We start from the raw sequence: 26,017 nt of genomic DNA on the forward strand, positions 1-26,017 counted from the left end.
AGAGCATCAACATTCCACAGTTTACAGCCCTTGTGGAAAGAGAGCCTCTTCCCTTGGGTAGAGAGGATGAGTGTAATTAGACCCACTTGGGGCACAGCACCATGCCTGATGGTGTCAGGGGAATGAGATCTTTTAATTGGTTATCTCTAGTATTTGCAACTGTCCCAAAAGTAGGAATGTGGTGAAGGACCAATCAATAACTATGTAGGAAAGACTAGTTCCATTATTTTTTAAAAAGAGGTAAAGTAATGAAGGGCAGGCAAAACAAACACACAAACTAAACTTCAAAAATGTTTCCTGCATTGATTATGATAAAAATAACAGTTCATAACCATGCACTACTTTGTATTATTTGCTAATGATGTCCCAGAAACTGTGATGAGCACTTATATTATTTGATTAAAAACTCATAATGACCTTTGAGTAGTTGTTGTTGTTGTTGTTGTTGTTGTTATTATTATTCCCACTTTACAGAAGAAAGAACTGAGGACCAAAGAGACTAATTAACTGAGTAAGATTACACAGCTGGTAAGCAGCAGCACTGGAACTAACACCCAGGTCCTGTCTAATCTGGGGAGGCAAGCTCTTAACTACTGTGTAAATGGAAACTTCCTTAGAAGAATTCCAAAATCTCTTCTAGCTCAGCTTTCAGCAAGAGCTCTGCGACACATGCAAGGCAAGAGTGTGGAGGGAGTGAAAATACATCACTCAGATCTCTGACTGTCCCCATTGCCATGCTCTGAAACTTATCACTGCGTTGGTGCTATAGTCACACTTCCCATGGGACACTCCCAGCCAGTGACTGAGCATGGCAAAGACACTAAAGCATGCCTGTTCTTGGGACACATAGGACTTCTCTGATGGGCAACTTAGGTTCAAGGACTTCCCAGTCTGCTTTGCCAAATTTTCTTAGAATTGAAATGCAGTCTAAAACTCTTCCACTTAACCAACCTCCCCACCCTCCCTCTTTCCAAAAAAATCTTCCTTCTCTGGTTCACAAGGGACATACCTGCGTGACACTCTGATGGCTTCCCCAGCCTTTTTTTACACCATTCTCATTTTCCTTCACAGGTAATTTTCTAATTAATCTCTTACAGGTCTGATTTATTGTGTTAGTTTTCCAGGGTTGCGTTAACAGGGGTTTTGTGACTATAAAGAAAATGATGTATAACAAAACCAATTTTATCATAGGCTGATTGATATAAACAAGAGTTAAGTTCCTACAACATATTTGAGGATCTCTATACCATAGACTGGGTGGCTTAAAAATAAATTTATTCATTCACATTTTTGGAGGGTTAGAAGTCCAAGATCAAGGGATTGGCAGGATTGGTTCCTTCCGAGGGCAGTGAGGGAGAATCTGTTCCAGGCTTCTCTCCTAGCTCGTGGCAGCCTCGGGTGTTCTTTGAATTGTAAATAGTCTTTTCTCTGTGTTTTTACATCATCTTTCTGCCGTACATGTCTTTCATTGTGTCTAAATTTCTTCTTTTTCTGAGGACATAGTCATATTAGATTAGGGCCCATCCTGATCACCTCATCTTAATTTGGTTATCTGTGAAGATACTACTTCCAGAGAAGATCACTGCCACAGGTCCGGAGGGTTAGTACTTTAACACCTTTTGGAGAGATGCAGTTCTACCCACAACCTCCATTAGCGTGTCTTTTTCTCAGAGGACCTGGGCTAACACACAAGGGCATTCAGGAATTTCAGTAAGTCCATTTATATTTAAAAACACTTTTAAAGTTATTTGTCCTTTGAGGATAGAAAATCCTATATTCTTTAATTATAAAAAGCGCTAGACATATTTAAATTAATCTAATGGAACATAATTATACTAATTAGTTACATTTAAAAATTTCATCAGAAATATCCCACAACATTAATTTTAATGAACAGCTATTTTAAGGTAGGCCACAGATAGATTAAGTTAAATTTTCCTTTATTTTGAGTAATGGTTTAGTTTTGCTTTTTACATACTGTGTTCCATGGAATAGAAGCTTTCAGTGAGATATGCTGATATTAAGAAGGGGAAGAGGTAATCGGGGGATCACTTCATAAATTATATAAACGTCTAACTGTTGTTCTATACACCTGAAAATAATATGAAATAATATAAAAAACGGAACGGGGGAGTGGCGTGGTCAGATTGATTTAGAAAATGGAGTAAGTTGGGTCTACTTCTTCGAGATTTATTCATTCATTTAACAGACATTTACTGAACATCTCGATGTGTCAGGGATTGTTCTTAGTCATGGGGATCCAGCACAAAATGATAGCTCCCTGTCCTTCTGGAACTGGTGTCTTCATGAGCCTCTTATTTAGAAAAGGGCGAATAATCAATAATCAAGTAAATAAATAAATGAACAGATGTGTGAAGGAAATAAAAAAGGTAATAGGATAAGGACAACTGGGATGGGTTTCAGATAGGCCAGTGGGAAAGCCTTTCTGAAGGAACTGACATTTCCGCTGAGACCTGAAAGGTGGGAGGGAGGAGGAGTCAGACATGAAAAGAGCAACAAGTGCGAGGGAAGACTGTGGCAGCGAACAGGTTGGCCGGTGGGAAGAACCGAGGGTGTGGAAGTGTGGTTAGAGCATGGGGATTGGAGGCGAGTGCAGCAGCTGGATTTGGGAAGGTCTGCAGAAGCCAGATCGTGATGGGTCTGATAGGCATCGCCACCTACAAAGAGTTTACATTTTGTTTTAAATACAGTGCGCGTTGGCGTGTTCAAGGCTCTGAGGGGTCCTGCAGTAGGGCAACCTGTTTGGCCTTATGTCCAAGTTTCCAAAATGTAATTGGATAAATTGTGCTGCTAATAAATTATATTGGACAGAACAGTTGTGTACCCTGGAAGACAGTTTTGGAGAAGCTAATTTGTGAATTTAAGATAGTTGCTATTTAAAGAACACAAGTGTGTGTGTATGTGTGTGTGTGTGTGGGGGAATTAAAGAGGAGAAAAAAAAAAACCCACGTGTCCCATGAAAGCAGTTCATTGGGGAACCAGGAGATGCAACAAAGATGAGATTTAGAAAAATAGAATGTTTATATTAGCTATCTCTGATCTAGGTTGCCTGAATTCATATCTCAACTCCACTACTTAATAATTATAAAATAATTTAATAATTATATTATTAAATAGTGGGTAAGATACTTAATCTATCTGTGCCTCATTTTCTCACCTGTAAAATGAAGTATAATATTTGTTGTTTCAAATGGTTGTTAGGACGATTAATTACAAAACTACATGTAAAGTTCTTTGAACATAATTCATACTTGATAAATATTGTTATTGTTATTTTTATTATCATTAATAGCCTAAATATCTCCATATTCTTTCCCCAGAGCATCAAGCTTAATTTCTTGACATTAATGAGCTCATGCAGAAGAGATAAGATGTTTTGGGGCAAATTTCTTTTTTTATTGAGTAAACTCATTAGCACAAACACATGTATGTATATACAACTTTAACAAAATAATGACAACTCTCATTTATATTCCACAGTACAATAAATGTCATTTGTTTATCAATTACTACATCCTCTACCTCTGTTTTGTTTTCCTTTTGGAGAACTACTGTAAAATTTAACTAAGCGAGGAAAGTATGTGCTCATTCAACACTCATTTGCAGATCAGTACTGAATTGTCAACTCTGGTCCAGGCATGGTCCCATTAAAAGAGTTTATGAAGACCTAAAATTTCCTTCATTCCATTTTCAGCAGCAGAGGGTGAGTGTGCTCTCCCTTGGTCACTCACCGGGGACGTTGGAGGCTTCTGGGCTCTGCATTCTCTGTGTGGATTGGCTGCCTTGACCTCAAAGATCCTCACTCAAGAGATAGCAGGAACTAACCTGGTGGATAGCATAGGTGAAAAAACTTTGTACATGAAATAATAGGAAAACTGGTCAAATACTCATGATTTCTGTACTTACCGACAGAAACTGAGAACCGTTAACATAATTTTGGTTCATTTAAGTTTATTTTTTTGAATCTGCCTTGCCTAAGTGGATTTAATGTGGTTTATTTTTCTTCTCCTGACACTTATCAGCTTGGAAAAAAAGAAAACTTAATTGCAACATTTTTTTGTAATTGCTGGGTGATGAATGCTTGAAGGATTTTCACTTTGCAGACACACCAAAACAAAACAAAAATCATACTACAATCAACATTTCTGGGTGAAATGAGAGATCCTCTCCCACATCCTGTGGGTGACCATTTTGGATTTAATTGCTTCACTGCTTCATTTGTCATTTTCTATAATAGGCCTCCAAAGAAATTCTCTTCAAACAAGATGTTCTTATGGTCAGGGGTAGAGTACATGAGTCACATAAAGGAAATCACTCTCTAATGCAACCCTGTGTGCCATATAATGGCTTGTGTCCTGATCTCAAGGAGCTTTCATTTGCGGAATAAGACTAATATTGCATTTGAAATAATTGTGGGACAGTACAAGAGATTTGAGAGAGTTGAGTGTTTCCTAATGTAGCAGCGACTCCAGGTATTAATCCATAAAGAGTGATTTCTAATAGAGCTGAAATACAGGACAGGAAATAGCATGCTTCACATAGCTGTAATTTTCACTTGGGATTTGTGATCATGTCATGAATGAGATGCTGTAAGTCAGGGTCTACAAAAGTAGTCCATCGATCTGACATAGTTGCATTTGCATTCGATTTGGCTATTATGTATGTGTAATATTTTAGAAATCATGGTAACCAGGCAGGTGTCACTTTCAATTATATACCTTTGCCCTAGTGTCTTACACCTCATACTCCTCATGCTTTTATATGAATTTCAGGCCCCCTGTAGGCATTTGAGTTTGCAGTGGCTAAATACGGATTTGTGGGAAGGGGGTGGGATTAGACTATATGACATTTTAAACACACTTGATATTCTGTGCTCTGAAAATTCAGAAGGAATAGATAAATGCAAACCGTGACAGTAGGGAGGACTTTGCAGAGTTGGTAGGACTTGGAATAGATGCTAAAAGGGAGGCAAGATTGAGACAGGTATAGATGGAAGAGCCAGCTCGGAAGTATCTGGAAGTATGAGCACAGAGGAAAGGGGAGACTGGTTTGGCAAAGGTGATGAGAGTATTGAATTTGGGAAAGAAGCCAAAATCATTATGTCGTGGCCAAATGTGGGAATGACTTCTCAAGACCACATGGCAATAATGGGTGGAGGTGAGATCTAGACTTCAGACTCTGAGTTTCTTTGACATTGGTATTTGATAATCAGGAGACACAATAAATAAAACTATAGCCAATATTAGACTCAGGATTTTTGAAGAATAGAGCAGGTGTGTATAAATACACATATGTGCGCATTGCACCTAAAATTTCTCTTTTTGCTAAAATGGCAAATGATTTTCTTAGAGGGTAGGTTAAATCACATTTATTCTCTTCTTTGTCTCATTGTGTAGGTCATTCCTACCCAGGCATATCCACCATCACATTATGATGGGAACAGAAAGAATTATTTATTCTGGGATTCCTGCCCATTTTCTCAATACATCATTTTTATTTCATTGCTTGATTTATGTAGCTGTGTGAGTCGGGTCCTGGCTGTTCATATCCATGAGCATCTCCTTTTTCTGAGGTTCTGATCCTTTCTCTCCCATGATGTGCAGGTGAACTTGATTCATGGAAAACTATCACCAGGTATGGATTTTCTCCTCCATCTTGTGGCCAGCAGCTTGACATCTGGGTTTCTGTAAGGATCGAAGGAATTGCTAGACATTGTATTAGGATATTTTCGGCTGCAAGTGACAGCACAAACATGTTTACTCAAAAAAATTTTTTTACTGACTTGCATGACTAATGAGTTCAGGAGTTCGCCTCAAGGATGGCCAGGGCTCAAACAGCTTCGGCAGGATTTGGTCGTGCTCCATCTCTTGGCCCGATTTGCTCCATGTTGGCGTCATTCTCAGGCAGGCTCTGTTCACATAGTGGCCAGATGGCTCAAAGCAGCTCCAGGCAGTCATCCTCCCAGCTTCAAGTCCAGACAAAAAAAGTCTCTTTTCTAATTATCTCCAATTGGGTCCCATTGCTCAGGCCTGGAACACAGGCTTCCATCAGAACCAGGAATGGGGTCAACCGCTCAGTCACTCAGAGTGGCTCCTAAAGGACAATCACAGTGCTACCACCAGGAGAAGAGGGGATGCCAGGTGGGCTCAGGTGTGACAGCGACTAGATTGAGTCAGGCTTCCGGGCATGAGAAATGTGGCTCAACCCCCAATTTTTTTGAATCCTCATCATGTTTTACCTTAAAAAATTGCTGTGAATTTTACTCCATAATTTGTATTTTTATGTACAAGTGTTTTTAATTACCAGTGGACTAGTTTTAATATTCCAGGAAGCGACACCATTTAAAACCCCATGGCTTCAGAGCCCTAGGCCCTTTCCATGTTCCAGAAATTCCAGCTTGAGAGGCACCACTTTATGCAACTATCAGATAATAATGTAGCCATTATCAGGTTTCTTTGCTGTTTCAAGAGACTTGCTTAAGCCTGGAGAAATAACAACAGGTAAAACTGGCATGCAGAGTGGCCATTAAGAGAACAGGTTTTTGGTCAGAGGGCCATGGGCTGGAATCTGCCTCACCACTGATCATCTGTATGACCTTTGATAAATTACTTAACCTCTTTGAGCCATGTTTTCCTCATTGGTTAATACCACTCATCCTTATAAATTGTGAGGACTGAATGAGTTAATGTTATTTAAACTGGCATAATGCCTGGCACATAGTAATCCTCAGGAATTTTTAATAATAATACATTGAATAAATATTTTATATGTACTATATACCTAACAAACTTTTTAAACGACCTATTTTATTTACCAATAACAACCTCATATTGCAGCTTCAAATGAAAGTAAAAGATGGGTGATAGATTTGATTTTTTGTTTTTCCATGACCTATAGGTAATTGAAAAAGACTCAGGGGTACGAAACAAGGAAGCAGAGATTGGCTGTAGAGTAGGGAGTTCTTATTTTCGTGCTATAAGCTGAGACTCACTATAATCTTTTTCTGCTCTTTAATTCCTATTCAGTTGTCCTTAATTGTACACTTTCTTTGCTGTTTAACACGAGTTAGTATTTCCTAACCAATTCTTGCACAAAGCAATTAGCCCAAATACATCATTCCTTCAGTTTCAGCAGAGAGTCCACCTGCTAGACATTTTTCATAGTCTGAGTAAAAACCAGTGAAAGAGAGCACCAAAAAATAGCTTAACTGAGACAGATTATCAGACAGTTATTGGTGTTTCATTCTAAAAGCTAATGATCATTTTTAGCTTAAGAAAATGCCCACGACATTTGAGATGATAGCTACCATTAAAAAGAAGGTTACAGAACATGGAATGGTGGAAATAAAAAGGCTCCACAGGATTTATTTTATTTAAGCTTTGGAAACCCTAATTTTAAGGTGTGTCTTTTAACTTGGCTATCATATTTTTCATAGCTCCTTCCACTTCTTTTTCTAGTGTGTTTACTCACAAACACAATTGCATACCGCGTACACCTGCCCCTATTTTAAACAGTGAAAATCCCTTCTATAAGGACATAGACAAAGTCAGTTTGAACATACAGAAAGTTCCACATCGTTCATTTAATGAAATCCTTCCCCAACTCCTCCTCAGTTCATGCAGTGACGATATGAATGATTCACATCAGGAGAGGAGTAATTCCCAGTGGAACACTTTGCACCGTAGACGTGTAACCCTTGAAATTTAGATCATTTAAAGTATCTTCTGAAGGAAGAGGGGTTCTGAGTGCTTAGAATGCTCGCCCCTGCCCAGGTCTTCCCCTTTTTTGTAACAGAAGGAGTGTAATGTCGTGGTTAAGAGCTCAGACTTAGAAGCCTCACAGCAAGCATCCAAACTTCAGGTGTACTAGTTCCTAGCTGTGTGACTCTATGTTTCACTTTTCTCATTTCTATTTCATAGGGTCTTTGTAAGGACTAAGTGAGTTAATCTATGTAAATGATTAAAACAGTCAGTTATTTTAGACACATTTGCTGCAGGTGCAGTTGTTTGTTACGAGAGCCTGCACGGACCTTCAGAGCACAGGTTGGTGAATCAGGCGATCTTAAGTCCGAGCCCCAGCTCTGCCATTTACTACCTGTGTGACCTTGAGCCATCGAGGTTCTTTGCTGGGCTTCAGTTTCTTCACTGGCGAAATAGAGATCAGAGTACTATGATTAGGATTTGGCCTGGGTCTTTAATTTGGTCAAATTACATCCCCTGAGAAATGTGTTATGGAGATTAAATGAACCAATGTGTACAAAGGGCTTAAAATAGTGCCTGGTACTCTGCAAGGGCTAAACGTTAACCATTACTATTGCTTACTCATCTCACATTAATATTTACATTTTAGAAATAGTAAGGAAAATAGGAGAGGCTACTTGTTTAATGCAAGTGAAACGGCATGTAGCAGAGCTGGGTTATATTTCGAAGAGTTAACACACTCTTAGGCTGTGCCGCATGGTTACATATGATATACGTTATTGGTATGATGTGGTGTTGATTCTTTGCCCATGAATTCCTCCTGCCTGAAATGTCCACATGCCTGGGTCCTCCATGGTCCACTTTAAATGCCACTTGCTTTTCTCCCGAAGATGTTCCTGCTTCTTAAAGCTACTGTAATCTGTTATTGCATTAAACTGTTGCTGCTCTCAGCACTACTCATCTTAAATTGCCATTACTCTACATATTTTTTCTCCTCAAGGAGACTAATTACTGTGAAGGCCTGCACTATGAATGATTCATCATGGTAATCTCCTCATTGCTGGAACAATGCTTGGAACATAAGGGAAGTTTTGTAGATATTTGCTGAATGAATGAATAAATGAGTGAATGAATGAAGCAGCTAATGTCTTGGATGATTATGGGCAAATTAGCCTAGGAGGGGATGGCACTGAGCATTTGCAGATATATTGAATTTCTTATTTCCCTTTTGGAATATCAAAACCACAGGCTCTGAAAAACTCTTCTGGCTGAGAGGCAGGGCTACAGTCTGGGCCTGTGAATTGAGTAGACTTTGTAGGTTCTCAGCTTAAAAAAATTCATTCATTTGTTTGTTCATTCAACAAATTTGTGGGCTTATTTTGGGCTTTAGCACTCTTGCTAAGGGTGAAGCAGCCTGTATTTAGGAGTTAATTTACCGTGGAGTCATAGGGTATCAAAGACAGAAGCGTCCTTAGGTCAGGATTTCTCAGATGGTATAATGAAGAATGTTAGCCCCCAATGAGATATTCCACAAATAAATTAATAAGTAAATAAGACATGTCTCTGGATGATGTTATATTCTATAGCCCCCTCCTCCACTTACGAGACTAATAATAATGATGATGATGATGGTGATAGCCATAATAATGAAAGCTAACATCCATTTAGCTCTTAAAACTGATTCATTTAATCCTCACAAGAACTTTATGGGGTAGGTGCTATTTTCCCCTTCTAAAGGTGAAAAAAGAAAGCACATTTGAACTCCAAATGCACTAAAAATTCTGAAATAAACCCATTTTGTTTTGCTTACTCCTGCATTTCCCCAAATTTAATTAACCACAGAAATGAATTTTTTTTTTTTCCTTTGGCATACCACTTAATGATGATACCCTGTAGATCCAGGGAAATAGATCAGTCTAATACCTTTATTTTACAGATAAAAAAACAGGCCCAGGGAGAGAAGAACCTCATCAAATTCTGTTCCTAGCAGGTTGTAAACATGGGACTATAACTCACCCTCTTGACTGTTTCTGAATATCTTTCTTTCTTTTCCTGGTACTTGTTTCTTCCTTTTCCTTTCCTCTATTAAACACTCTGTCACTAGATTACTGGTAAGCTTTGTTGATAGTCCCCCTCAGTTCAGCCATGTCCTAGTACTTACTATTAATCAAACACAGTCTCTTAACAACAAAACTTTCTGTGCCAGTACTGGCAGATGGGATCTTTCTGGGATCACTCTCTATGTATTTTGTAGGCTGCACAATAAAGCGAGTTGCCTGCTGAAGAACCATAATACTGCTTGATTAAAGGAAGACTTTCAGCTCTTTCCTCTGCTTTCCCCCTTCTCTAACAATGTATTTTCAAGCAACAGTTTAGAGGAACAAGGCTTGCTCTATAGATTAACACTACTTGCCGATTGATCTATTTCTTTTCTTAAAAACCTCTCTATGATAGTTTTAAATCATTTACCAAAAAAAACAAAAACAAAAAACCACACACAAAAAATAAGTTGTCTTCTTACCTCTTCTAGAATCTTAAATTGATACTGTCAAGACTTCTGCTCATTCATTTGTTTATTTATTTAGTGAACATTTGTTTGAATCCTTCCTCTTTGCAAATTCTGGCTCCAGGCTCAATGAAGGATGATACAGTGGTGGCCAATATGTGTTCTTCCTTCTCAAGCATCTCAAAGCCTAACAGAGGAGACACATGTTGTAAATATTTATAGACAATGGCTCTCCAAGCAACTTCCCAGGAATTTGTCAACTTTTGTATTAACTTAAAATGTGCTACTACTCAGTTTAGCTTGTTATTAGTTTGACATTTAGGGATGAATTTTTGGGAAGGAAGGTTCTAAACAGTATTCAGTGAGAAGCTTTTCTGTGCAGTTCGTCTTCACATGAAGGGGGAGGTGATGTACAGAGTCTAACCATAGCCCTTGGGAGACAATATAAGAAGCACTTAATAAAATATAGTTACCTTTTCCATTACTAGCAATAATAGTAAGAGTGCCAGCACCATTGGATGATCGAGATTTCAATGTCAGATTTTTTTAACCTACCAGCTGTGTGACATTGAGCAAGTAGCATAATTTCTTTGAGTTTTAGTTTGGGAGAACTGAAATCAAAAGAAGTTATTAGTCAAGTGTAGAGTGCGTGACAAATGTTTTATGGTTTAAAAACTATAAAATGTCATCATTCCTTTGCCTTGAATTACACCTTTCAACATTCCAAGAAAATCTATTATTTTGACTAGATCTTATGTAGAATGCTGAGCTGACATCATATTTCGGGTTGCCAGATAAAATAAAGGATACCCATTAAATTTAAATTTCAGAAAAACAAATTTTTTTTTTTTTTAGTATAAATATGTCTGTGGTCAAATACTAAAAATATTCGTTGTTTATCTAAAATTCAAGTTTATAGGGAACCCTTGAGCTACTATTTTTTTGTACCCTCTTAGACATGAGGAAACTGACTAAATAGATAGCCTCTAACATTCATTTCAAACCTGAGGATTTTATAACTGTAATAAGAAAAGGAAGATGATGGAATCAAACTTACTTTAAATCCCACTATCACCCTTTCTTACCTATGTGAATTTGGATAAATTAGCCTCTCTAAGCCTAGCTATTATTATGGAGAATTTTCTTCTTTCTAAGACAATTACTTTCTCCTCAATGGATTTGCATTATCCAGTTTTAGTGCTCATTTTTGGATTCTGTTATCAAAATTTTAATTTTCTCACTGTGAACAAAATAAATTCAGCTTTCTAGCTCTTGACCTTTATGTCTAAGACTAAGTTAGTTTTCCTGACTGATTCTTCTTTTTCTTGTTTGCAGTCTCTAGGATCCTAACAGGAACTCCAGGCTCAGCAGTCACCTTTGAGAATTTCAAACTGGTGGAGGGAGAGGTACTTTAGGGATTTGAAGTTAATGTCTCCTCTGGGGTTGAGGAGGGACCATGCCTGGGCCTAGCTGCAGGCGGCTCCTGCTCATTAAACACCTCGACTCTGTTCCAAGTATTGGTCTGGGCATCCCACAGTACCTTACCTCATCCTCACATAGTCAGTCCTGTATAACAGAAACATTGTCCTCATTATATTGGGTGAGGAAACATTCTCATGTCACTAGGCTAGGTTGAAAGCCCACATCTGATTATTAGGTCACAGGAATTGCATCAGTCAGACCACCCTAACTCTTGGTTAATGAATAGCTTGCTGGTAGTACCCAATTTGTTTCTCCTGGAGTCTTGCTTAAGATGGAGATGTGCATAGAACTCTTTCTCCCAGAAATGTGCTGCACCATGGGGTTTCATGGAGTGTTGAGCATCCTCCTTCGGCCTTATTTTCCCTGTAAGAGCTGGCTATCCACAAGTCACCAAGCAGCCAAAATGCTAAATAGTTTGAACAACATACTACAAGTAACACATTTGCATTGTTTAAGTTAGAATACAAAACTATATGAAAAAAAAAAAAATCTGCCCCCTCCCAGGGGTGCACATTAACATTTTGATATAATCTTGTTCAGATAGATAGAGATGTATAGATAAAATAGATAAGTTTAAGATGTTGTTATATAGAAACAGGATCACACAGAATAAGCCATTTTTGGAATCTTCATTTTTTTTCACTCAACAATAGACTTTCCTAAAATATGTGCCTCAATAGATTTGCATTTTTGTTGGGGAAATGGCAAATATATATAAAATGCTTCTTAAAAAATATTATATTAAAAATTAAATTATGTGCTATAGATTCTATTCTTTTATACTTTTATAAGTAGGTCTCTTTTGGAAATATGGATTGTGATTGGTCGTAATCCATAACCTACTTTTGTTTAATTATAGAAATCTTCCTAGAGAAGAAAAACAGAGAAAATGTGGCATTGATCATGGCAGTTCTTTAATCTTTATGAACAAGACCCACAGTTTTTTAAAGCTGCATATTATCGGGAGAAGTATTTCCTGGCATGATTTTCTAACTTAAATTTGCCTTGAAAAGTTTCTTGGGTCTGTTGAAAGGCAGAATCTGCCCTTACTCTGTGAAAGACACCAAGGCTGCGTGCCTTGACAATTTCACAGAGTGAAACAAAGAATTTAGACCTCGACTTGAAAATTAAATTCCAGAAGCACATTCCACCTCCTTCCTCCAACCTGACATATCAAGCTATTTTAGGCACCAGAACCACATTGCCTGAAAAGTTGTTCAGATTCTTAATTTGCCTGGTGATAGGTAGCCCAACTTGAAACGATAGCTTCACTGTAATGTACATTCAAGTGTTTGCTCTAAGAATGAATTCCACAGAGACCTGTTCTGTGGTCAGCTAAGGGAGCAGTGGAAATTGTATCTTCTTGGTGAAAAGGGCTTTGCATCCTCAAGGGTCTCCAGAAATACTTATTGATGGTCAAGAAAGATAAGTCTCTCTGATTTCCTCCACTCAATTATTTTGCCAGGGGGAAGATTCCTTTTTTGGTAGGTAGCAATGATTAAAATAGACACATATTTTCCATCACAGCAAATGTAGTTTAGTGGACGTAGCAATGAACGTGCCTTCAAAGACCTGACTTTGAGTCCAACTTTGCTACAAACTTGCCCATTAACCCTGGACAAGTTATCAGGGATGGTTTTCTTATCTATAAAGTAGAAATAATGATCCTTGGTTTCTTTAGTGGAGTCTTGTGAAGATAATATATCACTTATAATAAAGATAGAGCTAATGTTTCCTTATCAAGGCACTCAACAAAACCAGGGACTGCTAAAACTTTGTATGCATTATCTCATCTAATACTCAAAATCCCCTGACAATCTCATTTTATAAATAAGACAACTAATGGTTGGAGGACTTAAGTAATCTGCCAAGGCCATGAAGCTTAAGGATAGTGGAGCCAGGATGGGCTACTATGTAAATACTGATTATATAGCTTTTTCCTCAAAATATGGTAGGCATACTATTTTCGCATATATGATATCTTCAGAAGAGGCACAAGGACATTTTTTAAAATTATGCATTTATTTTAACATTAAGAAAATTATATATCTAGAATATCAAACTACTTATTTCAGAGCTATGTTTTCTCAGGATGAGGGTAAAATCCCAAATGTTCAGTCTAAAGAAACTTTGAAGACAAGTCTGAAATAATAGTACAGGTGGTATGCAGATGTGGTAAAATCAGACATATGATAAAAACGACTAAAATGTGAGGCATCTATGTCATTAAAGCTGTGATTAAATGTAACAATGTGCATGGCATTTACAAATGCTATATGTAATAAGATTTTGATATTTCATGCATGTGGACCAAAGAAGGGTATAAAAATTAAAATGTGGACTTTTATAGAAAACAAGCCAAAAGTATTCAACCCAAGAGCAACAACAATAGCAATAATAATAGCTACCATTTACTGGAGCTTACCATGTTTTTGAGGTTATGTAAGCACTTTATGCTCATAGCCTAATTTAAATCCTAGCTTTGCACTTGGGGAAGCTGCTCTATCAGAAACAACAAGAAGCGCTAGGTCAGCGCTGTCCAGCACAGTAGCCACTAGTAACATGTGGCTATTGCGCAGGTGAAATATATCGAGTCCAAACTGGGATCTGCTGTGAAGAGGTTCCGACTACGCCACCCCAAAATATGCCACTTTGGCATAGAGATGATTTTGAGCTGAAGACAGTTGAGAAATTACAGATGCAGAGAGCTCTCTGCCTTCCCCCATCTGCCTAAAAGCTGGGTGTAAATTTCCCCTTGTGAGGATGTTCCTCCTCCCCTCCCTGTAGCTGGAGGAGGAGAACAGCCATTACTACTGGAGACAAAAAGTCGGCATGGTGATGGGTCGGCACAAACAAATCTTACTAAGATAGCCCTTATCTTCAGTTTCCTCCATACACTTACCTCCCTACAATTTACCATGCCCAGCCAAACTCCTTTTCTTAGGTCCAGCCACTTCTCCACGATTTATCACCCTTTGTTAAAATGTTCTTAAGACCCTAGGCCTAACCAGCTTTTAGGATCTTCATGTCTTTCCTCTGAAGGCCTCTGCGCATGTAAAAAGTAAAATATTAACATCAAAGAAAATTGGGGGGGGGAGGGTGGGAAGGAGGAAAAATAAAATGTAATAAATAAATAAAATACAAAAAGGAAAAAAGAAAATTGGTGTACCTTTCTTCTGTTAATTGTCATTTGTCAGTTTAATTTGTAGGTCTCATTTACTCAACCTAAGAAGGCAGAGGAAAAAATTTTTTCTTCCTCTAGCTTATAAGTTTAAAATACACATTGGATTTTAATATAAAAATAGGAATGTAAAGTATCTCAACATTTTTTATGTTGATTATATATTGAAAAGATAATATTTTAGCTATATTGCCTAAATGTATCATTGCAATTAATTTCACCCGTTTATTTTTACTAGAAAATTTAAAATTACATAGGTTGCTCTCAATTTCGGCTCACATTACATTTCTTTGGGACAGCGCTGTTCCACATGAGGTGCGCAGTGCGCTCCGCCCATGCCTGGGGTGTGCTCCGAGGTTCAAAGATTTTCAGCTGGGAAGATGAGGTTTTTTCCCTTTGATTTAATTAGCAGGTGTGTAAATGCTAACATATCCAAGCTTTAACTACTCTGCTTTTGCATTTTCCTACAGAGGCCACCAGCTGCTGAAAAGCCAGAGTGGGATAACAAAATCTGCGTCTTGCTGCTTTAGAGCCATTAAACTCTTAAGGTAGGACATTGCCCCTTGATTCTGTGTGCAAATAACAGAGTATTACAATTAGCATCTGTGTAGTTACACTGATGTAATCTAAAGGGGCGAGGGCATATCCCATTATTCCGGGGTTGAAGTACATTCATGATGGGTAATTTATTCATAGCTGAAATATAGCAGTTTCTTAAGAGGTCTCTCAGAGAGCGAGTTCCAGTACCCAAAGCTTTGGAGGGTGATTATTTTTCAGCAGTAGATGTCATTAAAAGAGGTAAACAGAAATTGAGAATTCAACATGAACTCACCTTAGTACTAACACAGGTTCAAGCAGCCAGGACTCCAAGAAAGAAAAACTTCTCTTGTGGCAAATGATCATAGCCTTTTCCCATTTTTGCTTTCTGCTTAGTTAAATGGCCTTAGCAAGAGCATCTACTGAGAAAACAAAGAAAAATCACACACACACTAGTGAACAGAGTCAAAAACCTAAACAACCATTTCTTAGGGCTGAATAGGCAAAGCCCAATGGCAGCACTTCCTACTCTCTTAATTACTCTGCCTGTAGTTTTTTATTCCTCCTCACAGTCCACTTCCTAGAGTGGACTGTGACCCAAAGGAGAAGCCTTGAATTCAAGTCTCATTAAAGGCATTTAGTAGTTTTCTGCCCTTGGAAAAGTCTCCTGACTATTTTGAGCCACTCCTCATCAAAAATGTCATCAAGTGTATAAAGGAATTTTGAAAGTCCTGCCATATGGACTATGGTGAGGCATTTTTATGACTAAAGCCTTTTCAGTTCTCATGCCTTAGCTTTAGGCTGCTCGTTAAACTTTCTCTTCATAATAACAATGAGAGTTAAAATTAAGTGAAAACCCACTGTGTTAGGACTATGTGCATCCCTCTCTTAAAGTTTTTCTACTGTGACACATTACACACTTAAGAAAAAACAAATAAAAATATAAACATATGGCTTAATGGATTATTATCATGTCATTGTCTGTATAACTGTAATCCAGATCAAAAGCAGTGTTGCCTGCACCCATGAACCCCCCAAAGTGACCTGACTCAAAAACAACTCCCTCTTCCCCTTAAGGGTACCCATTAATTCTGGCTGTATGACAATCACTTTATTGTTTTTTTTTTTATTTTATATTTTTAACACAAAGTATATATCTGTAAACACTATGGTTCTGGCTGTTTTGGAATTTTAATTAACCATGTCCATACAGATACCTGCGTCTGACTTCTTTTACAGCATCACGTTTGTGACATTCATGTTGTGGATAGCTGCAGTTCTTTAATTTTCATCATTGTTCCCTGTTGTGTGAATACAAAGGGATAGATTTGTCCACTTTACTGTTGATAAACATTTGGGTTGTTTCTAATTTTGGCCTAATGCATAATGCTTTTGTGAACATGCTTGTCCATTTCCTTTGGTGCGTGTGTATATGCATTTTTGATGGATATATTTCTAGGAGTGGAATTACTAGGTCACGGGTAATACATATGTTCAGTTTAAGTAAAAACTGCCCAATTTTCCTAACAGGTGGTATCAGTATACACTCTGTCAGCAAAATTTGCGAGTCCCCCTGTTCTCCTTGCCTACAGTTGGGATTGTCAGTTTAAACATTTTTAGCCAATCGGGTGGATGCGTATAAGTGGTACGCATCATGAGCTCATTTTCATATGTTTGGTAGCCACTTGGATTGCTTCTTTGTTAAAGTGACTGTTCAGCTCTCTTCTTGACTTTTCTACTGTTTTTTTTTTCCCCCCTATCTTTTCCTTATTGATTTATAAAACTTACATTTTATATTCTGGATGTAAGCCCCTTATTGGTTAAATGTGTTGCAAGTATTTTCTCTTACTCTCGGCCTTGCATTTTCATTCTCTTGATGATGTCTTTTGCTGAACAGATGTTCTTAATCTTGATGTAGTCAGATTTATCAAATTTTTATTTTACGGCCGTGATATGTTCTTTAAAAGTCTTCTCCTACCCTGAGGTGCTGAAGATATTCTCCCACATTATCTTCTGAAAGTTTTATTGTTTTGCCTCTAACATTTAGATCTATAATCTATCTAAAATTGATTTTTTAAAATGATGTATAAGGAAGGGTCAAATTTTATTATTTCTGTGTGGATATCTAATTGTGCCAGCATCATAACACTACAAAAGCCATTCTTACCCCATTGTTCAACAGTGCCACTGTCTTCAACTAGGTTTTCCTGAAATCAGAGCCTCAAGGCAAAGGTTCAATGGGGTTTGCTTATTTGGGCACTCCAAGTAGCAGAAGTACAAGACAGGGTAAGCAAAACAAGAAAACAGAGGAAGCCAATACAAGGATGTGTAATTGAATTGGCCACTGCTATAGGTCATTGGAGTTCTTACCTTTTTAGTAGCCTCATGAAATGCAACCCAGAACACTCCAGGAACGAAAGGAAGAGACATTTTTCTATTGGTACCTTCAGTGACCAAGGTTGAAGGTTGGCTTCGTGGTTGTTAATCCCCATGTACCTCTAGGTGGAACATGTGTGAGTTCTGAATATGGGCATCCCTTCAGAGCAGTCCCAGAGCAGGAGAGAGGTAGGCAGTGTGGGTCCAAAGCAAGGTGCAGCGTGGGTGCACAGGCGACTTGTTGTTGCAGTAGCACACTGGAGTTAAAGGTGGAGCCGAGAGGATTTTGATGTGGTTCACAGGAGGCTTCTTATTCTAGTTCATTGATCTATTGATCTATGTTCGAATCAATACACCACTTTATTGAAAATCGTAGCTTAACAACAAATGAACAGGACAAACAGAGACTTGGGGACATGGACAATGGACTAGTGGTTACCAGAAGGTGGGGGATGGGGGAAGAGGGAAGAGATAGACAGGGTAAAGGGTCAAATATAGGGAGTTTGGAGGAGGGTGAAGTGGGTAAAGGGGATCAAATATATGGCAGCTGAAGGAAACTGGACTCTGGGTGGTAATCATACAATAGAGTATATAGATGTCAAATTATAATGTACACCTGAAAATTATATAATCGTATTAACTAATGTTACCCCAATAAACTTAAAAAAAAAATCGTAGTTTTATACTGTCTTTATACCCAGTGGATTGAGTTATTCTGTCTTGTTCTTCAAGAGTGTTTCAACTAATGCCAATTCTTTGCATTTTTATGTATAATGTGAAGTCTGCCTCTCAAATCCCACAAGTTAACCTCTTGGGATTTAGATTGAAATTAATTTGAATACAGAGATCAGTTTAATGAGAAGTACCATCTTGACAGTATTGAGACTTCCATGAACATAGTTTATTTTTCATTAATTGTTCTAAATTATTTTTAGCTTTTCTGCAGAGAAGTCTTGTACATCTTTTGTTAGATATATTTCTAGGTTTTTTAAAAAAATTAACTTTGTTTCTTATATATAGAAAACAAATAATTTTTTTATGTCTGGTAATATGGCAAAATTCACTGGTACACTATAATAATTTATCTATAATTTAGATTTTCTCCATACACAGTCATATGATTCATGGATAATGACTGTCTTATTTCCTTCTTTACAATCTCTTCATGGTTTACATCGCTTTCTTGCCTTACTGTAATAGCTAGGACCACCTGTACAATGTGAACTATGAAAGTGACAGTGAGCATCCTTGCCTTACTCCCAGTCTCAAAGGGAGAGTTTCAATAATTAACTTTTAAGTTGCTATTAGCCTTTATAAAGTTATTTTTTTATTAGATAAAGGAAGTTACATTTCTATTCTTAGGTTGCTAAGTTTTTTAAAATCATAAATGAATTTTAAATTGCATTGAATAGCTCTCTCACAACTATTAAAATACATATTTTTCTCTATCATGTTAATGTGAGAAACTGTATTGATTTTTTATAGTTTGTATTTTAGAAGGATTTTAGATTTATAGAAGATTTGGAAAGATGGTACAAAGTGTTTTCATATGCCTTCACGAGCTTCTTGTAATGTTAACATTTTACAAAACCATGGTATGTTAATCAAAATTAAAATTGGGTATTTAAAAAAAAATTAAGCCAAACTTGTGTTATTAGAATAAACCTTAATTTGGTTATAATTTTTACTCCTTTTATATATTGACTATATGAAGTTTAAAAAAAGTTCTTATATTAATGAGTTAGATTTGCTTAAATTTTCCTTTCTCATTCCATCCTAGCCAGGTTTTATATCAAGGCATAATCAATCAAATGCATTTGGAAATTTTCCCTCTTATGCTATTCTTTGGAGAAGTTGATAAAAGATTAGTATTACATTTCCATAAATGTTTGATAGATGTCTTTGTGGGTATATTTTAAATTATGAATTCAATTTATTTGGTAGTTATGGAACTATTTTGGTTTTCTTTTTCGTTTAGATTTGGCCACTATTCCCCTTCCCCAGATCTGTACCAAAAGGGATGCCCTCTCAAGATGCTCACCAGTTTTTTGCATGTGTCCAGTGAGATTTGTGAAGAAACTACAGCTGTGTCATATAAACTGCCCCTGTATTTGTGGCCCCAGGGAGCTCTACACATTCTCACTAGTGCTCACTTGGCCTTTATCAATTGACGGACAATTCCAACTTAATTCTTCTTCTCCTGTCTGGCTCTGTCTGTTCCATGTAGGCAACTTCTTGTGTCTTATCTTCTCCTGCCAAAGCCTGCCTCTCCTTGTTTTCAGATTTGTTGCCTTGCAAACTTATCTTTCTGATAGGTTCCAGAAAAGTCATGAACTTGCAATTTTTCTGATTTTTGTGTTGTTACTGTAAGGAACAGGTGCCTTTTGCAACTTCTATATTCTAAGCAGACTGAGGTTCATTGAGTTTGTTTCTTGAATCTCCATATTGCTATCTTTCTTCAGTTTTGGAAAATCCTCATCCATCATCTGTTCAAATATTTCTTCTGCTTCATCTTCTCTCTCTACTTATTCTTCAATTAATATACTGTATTAGACCTTCTCACTACATTTCTTTTTTTTTTTTTATCACTAGAGGCAATACTATTTGGAATGCCTTCCTATCTGTATTTTTTTTGGCTATATACATTTTTGGCTATATACAGCAATAAATGTTATATGGTATTGATTTGTGTGTTTTAATTTATACAAACTCTAACTTACTGTATTTGTTGTCATTTTGTAACTTTTCTTTTCATTCAACATTATGGTTTTGAAATGTATCCATCTATATAGATCTAGTTACTTCATTTAAATCAGAGCATTGTGAAATGCTATATACTATATAAATCTCTATGTAGTATTCAATCTATGAAGGTACCATAATTTATCAGTTTTTCTATTGTTGAACATTTAGGTTGTTGAAGGCAATTTTTTCTCATTACAAACTTTGCTCCAATAAATGACCTTGGATGAACTATCTGGTACACATGTGCAAGTGTTGCTGTGCGGTATACACCAAGAACCAGAATTAGTGAGTCATAAATTATACCTATTTTAAACATCACTAGATAATACCAAATTGGTGTCTGATGTACTTATAATAATGTATAATCCTGTCTGTTTTCCCACATCCTCACCAACATTTGATATTATTATACCTTTTGATTTCATTAATCTGAACTATGTGAGAAATTATGCCATATAACCTTAATTTCCTTCATGTGAGTGAGATTGTACATTTTTTACATGGTCATTGGTTGTTCTGATTTCCTCTTTATGTCATTTGCTACTTTTTATTTTCTTAATAATTTGTAGACATTCACCTAAATTCTTTTCACTAATCCTTATTCTGTGTTGTTACTCCTCTTAGCTATTTATCTTCTAAATTTCTTTATGGCACTTTTAATTTAAAAATTTTAACATTGTCAGCCTTAACAATTGTTTCCTTCATTAACTGTGCTTTTTTTTTTTTTTGTCTTGTTTAATCCTTTCTGATCCCAGGGTCAAAAAGACTTCCTCTTATATTTCTTCAAATAGATCTCATTATTTTTCTTAACAGTTAGGTCTCTAAACCATCAGCAATTTTTGTGTGTAGTGTGGAATACAGATTTAGTTTTATTTTTTCCAAATGGAAATGCCATTTATTAAATAATCTTACTTTGCCTTCAGATTAATGAAGTTATATTTAATATATTTTAAGTTGCCAAATGCTTTAGTTTGTTTCTAGGCTCTCTGTACTATTCATTGATCTCTTTATGTACTAATGCCATATGCTTAATGGTTATTTTTTCAGGACAAATTGTTTGGTTAATAGTCTTGAATTTTATAGGCTAATTTAGAGTAAATTTTCATATAAAAATATTTAAATCCTTCATCCACAAACCTAATCATTTATTCAGCTCTTTTTGGTGACCTTCAATAACATTTGAAAAGTTTCTCCATAAGGTACTAAACATTTTATTAGATTTATTTCTTGATTTTTATTATGATTTTAAATGGTAATAGTTTTCCTCTTATAATTATGAAGTGATTATTGATAAGGCATAAATACTTATTGATTTTTATAGTTGATTTTATATATAGTAATGCTGCTGAATATAAAATTGTCTTATCAGTTCTGGTAGTTCGAATTTTTTCTTTTAATTTCCTATGTAGAAAAATCATGAACAAATGTCAGAAATTTCTAATCCTTATACCAGTTTTTTTCCCCTGTTGTAGTCCATTGGTTAAGACCTTCAGTAAAATAATCACAGAAATTATGATGAAAATCTCAGTCTCATTCTCGAATTTAATGAGAATGTTTCTAAAGTTTTGTCATTAAGTATTGTATTTGCTATATGTTTTTGAGAGGTATCTTTTATCAGAATAGGAATTTTTCTTGCTATTCCTTGTTTGGTAAAAACTTTTATTAGGAAAATGCATAAAGTATTATCTAATGCTTTTTCTGCATGCATTGAGATGATTATATGTCCCCCAACCCTGTTATTCCGTTAATGTTGTGATTTTTTAAAAGATATGACATTGAAAACATCTTACATTCCTGGAACAAACCCTGTGTGAGCATGATTTATTAGATTGAAAATAATGCTGGATTCAACTAATGGATATTTTATTTAGGAATTTTATATCTATATATGTAAATTAGGTTGGTCAGTAATTTTCTTTTCTATTACTATCTTTTTCTCGTTTTGGTATTAAAATGTCCTAGTCTCATAAAGTCTGTTGGGTAGTTGTCTTCTTTTAATCTTTAAAACTCTTTATATAAATTATAATTTAATTATGCCCAGAACATTTGTTAAATTCCTTTCTAAAACTGTCTGAGCCTGAAATCTTCATGAGAGAATAATTTAAAAAATATTTCTAATTATTCGTGGTGGGAAGTGGAGGATTTGCTACGTAAGCTTAGTCTACCATATTGAAAGGAAACCACATTTTTCTCTATATTATGTTTTTTTTTCCATCAAGGGTAAACAAAGACCATTTTTTTGTGAGTCTTTTAAATTACGAATAAAAAATTCCAAATTACAGAAGATTTAGGGGATCTTTATAAATTCAGGGCCTTGTATTTGACAAAGGGAAACTGCTCTCCCTTTGAAAGTAGGTCTTGTCATTTGACGGCCACTTGAATGTTGAGTGGTTTCATTGTACCTGTCCCAAATAATAATTAATAATCAGAGCTACCATTTAGGATTCCTACTTGCTGCCCTTTATAGAACAATGGTGACCTTGTGAGGAAATTTTTTATTTTCTGTATTTTACAATAGAGGAAAAAAGATGATTGGAGAAATAGTTACCACACTCAGGGTTCATTTTGCCTGCACGTGTCAAAACCAAAAGAGACATGGACAGAATTTTGCAGCAAAGAAAGTAGAGATTTATTTAAGGAAATGTCGCCAGCCCTGGAGACACAAGTGAGCTAGTGCCCAAAGACCTAGGGGGCCTCTAGGAAAGCGGTCCCTAACCGTCTGGTCCATGACCTGTTAGGAACCAGGCCACACAGTAGGAGGTGGGAGGTGAGCAAGCGAGGGAAACTTCATCTGTATTTGCAGCCTCTCCCCAGTGCTAGCATCACCACCTCAGCTCCACCTTGGATCATCAGGCGTTAGATTATCATATGAGCACCAGTCCCCGGTGCCAAAAAGGTTGGAGACTGCTGCTCTAAGGGATAGGTTACATAGGAGAAAACTCCTTAGTCATGGTAGCTTGGAGAGTTGAGGTCATGGGCTCTACTAATTGGTCAGGGCTAAGAGACAGTGATCATTGCATCAGGTCCTGATGTCAGTCATGGCATCATTATGTCTAGTTTCAAGGGGATGCTGGTAGGGTCATTTCGCCTTCATGGGTGTGGAGCAGCACGATGTTATCTTTAGTTTGACCAAAGCTCTGTTTCTGTGGTTAACAGACCTGAGGCTTTGTTCCTAAGACTGTTGGATGCTGACTGAAGGGCTTAATGGTTAAAAGGGAGTGTCCATGCAGTATGCAGAAGGATAAGGGAAGAAAAGAAGCAAGTGAGCACAAGGCCAGTTTGAATCAAGGAGAAGAAGAGAAAAAGTCATTTTAAAGAAGTGAGGATTTGCATGGTTGTAAAATGAAGTAACTTGGCCAAGATTATTTGGCTGAGAAAGTGGCATATAAGGGTCGTGAAGCTGTGTGTGCCTGATTTAGTACATCGTGATTGGCACTGTTTCCTTTTAATCCTTGCTTTTAATACACAGTCTCTAGTTGAGGATTATTTGTCAAACCAATTTTCTGTTAAGTTTAATTTGATTTTATTAACTCCTTTCATTATCTCTTTGGCAAAAACAATGCTCACAATGTTGTGTTTAGGCAAAAGCAGTGTTAATATTTTTCATGCCTTTCCTGATTTTTTTTACTCTCTCCTCTAAGTTATCATTATAGTCTTTTGTGTATTTGGCTGGGTCTATTAATATGGTCTCCATAGATTCATTTAGTTGAACAAAAAATATGAATAACTCTTTTCTTTAATCACCGTCAACTGATCATATGATTGAATAAACAACTTTTTAGTCAAAATAGCAGAACCATTAGAAGGACTTATTTTACTATTTCTGCTTTCCAGTAGCCCTCTGCTTCAGCATATGTTAGTGAAAAATTAGTGAGGTGCTAAAAATCAGGGTCTTTGTATCAGAATGACTTGATTTTGAATCCTACTTTCACCACTTTTAATGAGGGGCAAGGGGAAACTTAGCAAATTACTCAGTATCTGTAAGTCAGACACTATATGTCACACTTTTCTCTTTTTAATTTTTATTTTTTGAGATAGAATTTGTATGCCATAATTTTCACCATTTGAAAGTGTACAATTTTGTGGTTTTTAGTACATTCCCAATGTTGTGCAGCTATCACTACTTTCTAGTCCTAGAACATCCAAATTAGAATTGCACTGTTCAGTTTCATCACCACCCCCCGAAAATTTTGTACCTGTTGCAGTCACCTCCTCATTCCTCACCCCCCACCGCCATCCTCTGAAATCACTAATCTGTTTTCTTTATGGATTGGCTTTTTTTAAAAACATTAGAGTTGACATTTAATATCATTTTATCTTTTTTCAAGTGTACAGCATAGTGGTTAGACATCAATATAATTTACGAAATGATTCTCTCTCCCCACCGATTAGTTTAGTTTAGTCATGATTGTGACAGTGTTGTTGACTGTATTCCTTCTACTGTACTTTACATCCCTGTGGCTATTTTGTAACTACCAATTTGTACTTCTTAATCCTTTACCTTTCTTACCTGTCCCTCCAAACATCCTCCCATCTGGCAATAATCAGTTTATTCTCTGTATCAGTTAGTCTCTGTTTTGTTTATTTTTCTTTAGATTTATGGATTTGCATATTTTAGACATTTCATATAAATGGAATTATGTAACATAAGGCCTTTGTCTGACTTCTTTCACTTAGCATAATGTTTTCAAGGTTCATCTATGCTGTAGCATGTCAGTACTTCATTCCTTTTCATGGCTAAATAATATTCCATTACATGGATATACCACTTTTGAGTATTCATTCTTCAGTTAATTGACATTTGTGTTGTTTCTACTTTTTGGCTATTATGAATAATGCTGCTATGAACATTCATGTACAGGTTTTTGTGTGAACATATGTTTTTATTTTTCTTGAAATGAATTCTACTAGCAGTAGAATTACTGAGTCGTATGTAACTACGTTTAACTTTGTTGTGAAGAAGGGCCAGACTTTTTTCTATAGTAGCCACATAATTTTACATTCCCACCTGCAATTTATGAAGGGTCCAATTTGTCTACATCCTTGCCAACCTTTATTTCCTTTAAAAAAATTTATAATCATCCTAGTGGGTATGAACAGATACCTTATTGTGGTTTTGATTTGCATTTCCATAATTTCCCTAATGACTAGTGGTACTGAGCATCTTTCCATGTGCTTATTGACCATTTGACTTGTTAGGTGTAATATCTTACATAATTTTATAGCATCTTTATGAAGTAAGCGATATTGTACCCATTTTATAGCTGAAGAAACAGAGTCAGAGAAGTTATGTGGCTTGCTCAAGTTCACACAGCTTGTAGGAGGTAGGAGCTAAATTCAAACCTAATCTTTGGCTCAGAGCCCATGTACTTGCTGATCAAAGCAATGCACGATTCATGACCAACCAAGAGGTATAGATATGGCTATGGATTCAGAGGAGGCAGAAACTGGTGTGAGTCAGAGTGATCT

The 26,017-nt window shown here is 36.5% G+C and overlaps 1 long non-coding RNA gene across 2 annotated transcripts in view; it reads left to right on the top strand.

Moving 5' to 3' along the window:
- The window catches only part of LOC107195287, a 393,810-nt gene that overhangs the window by 248,286 nt on the left and 119,507 nt on the right, over nucleotides 1-26,017 (top strand). For both annotated transcript variants that reach the window (XR_001516387.2, XR_003044644.1), the window contains exon 5: nucleotides 15,361-15,438. This is a non-coding gene — a long non-coding RNA (uncharacterized LOC107195287). The remainder of the gene's footprint in view (nucleotides 1-15,360; nucleotides 15,439-26,017) is intronic.

Source organism: Pteropus alecto, unplaced genomic scaffold (genome assembly GCF_000325575.1).
Source record: "Pteropus alecto unplaced genomic scaffold, ASM32557v1 scaffold40, whole genome shotgun sequence".
Taxonomy (NCBI): domain Eukaryota; kingdom Metazoa; phylum Chordata; class Mammalia; order Chiroptera; family Pteropodidae; genus Pteropus; species Pteropus alecto.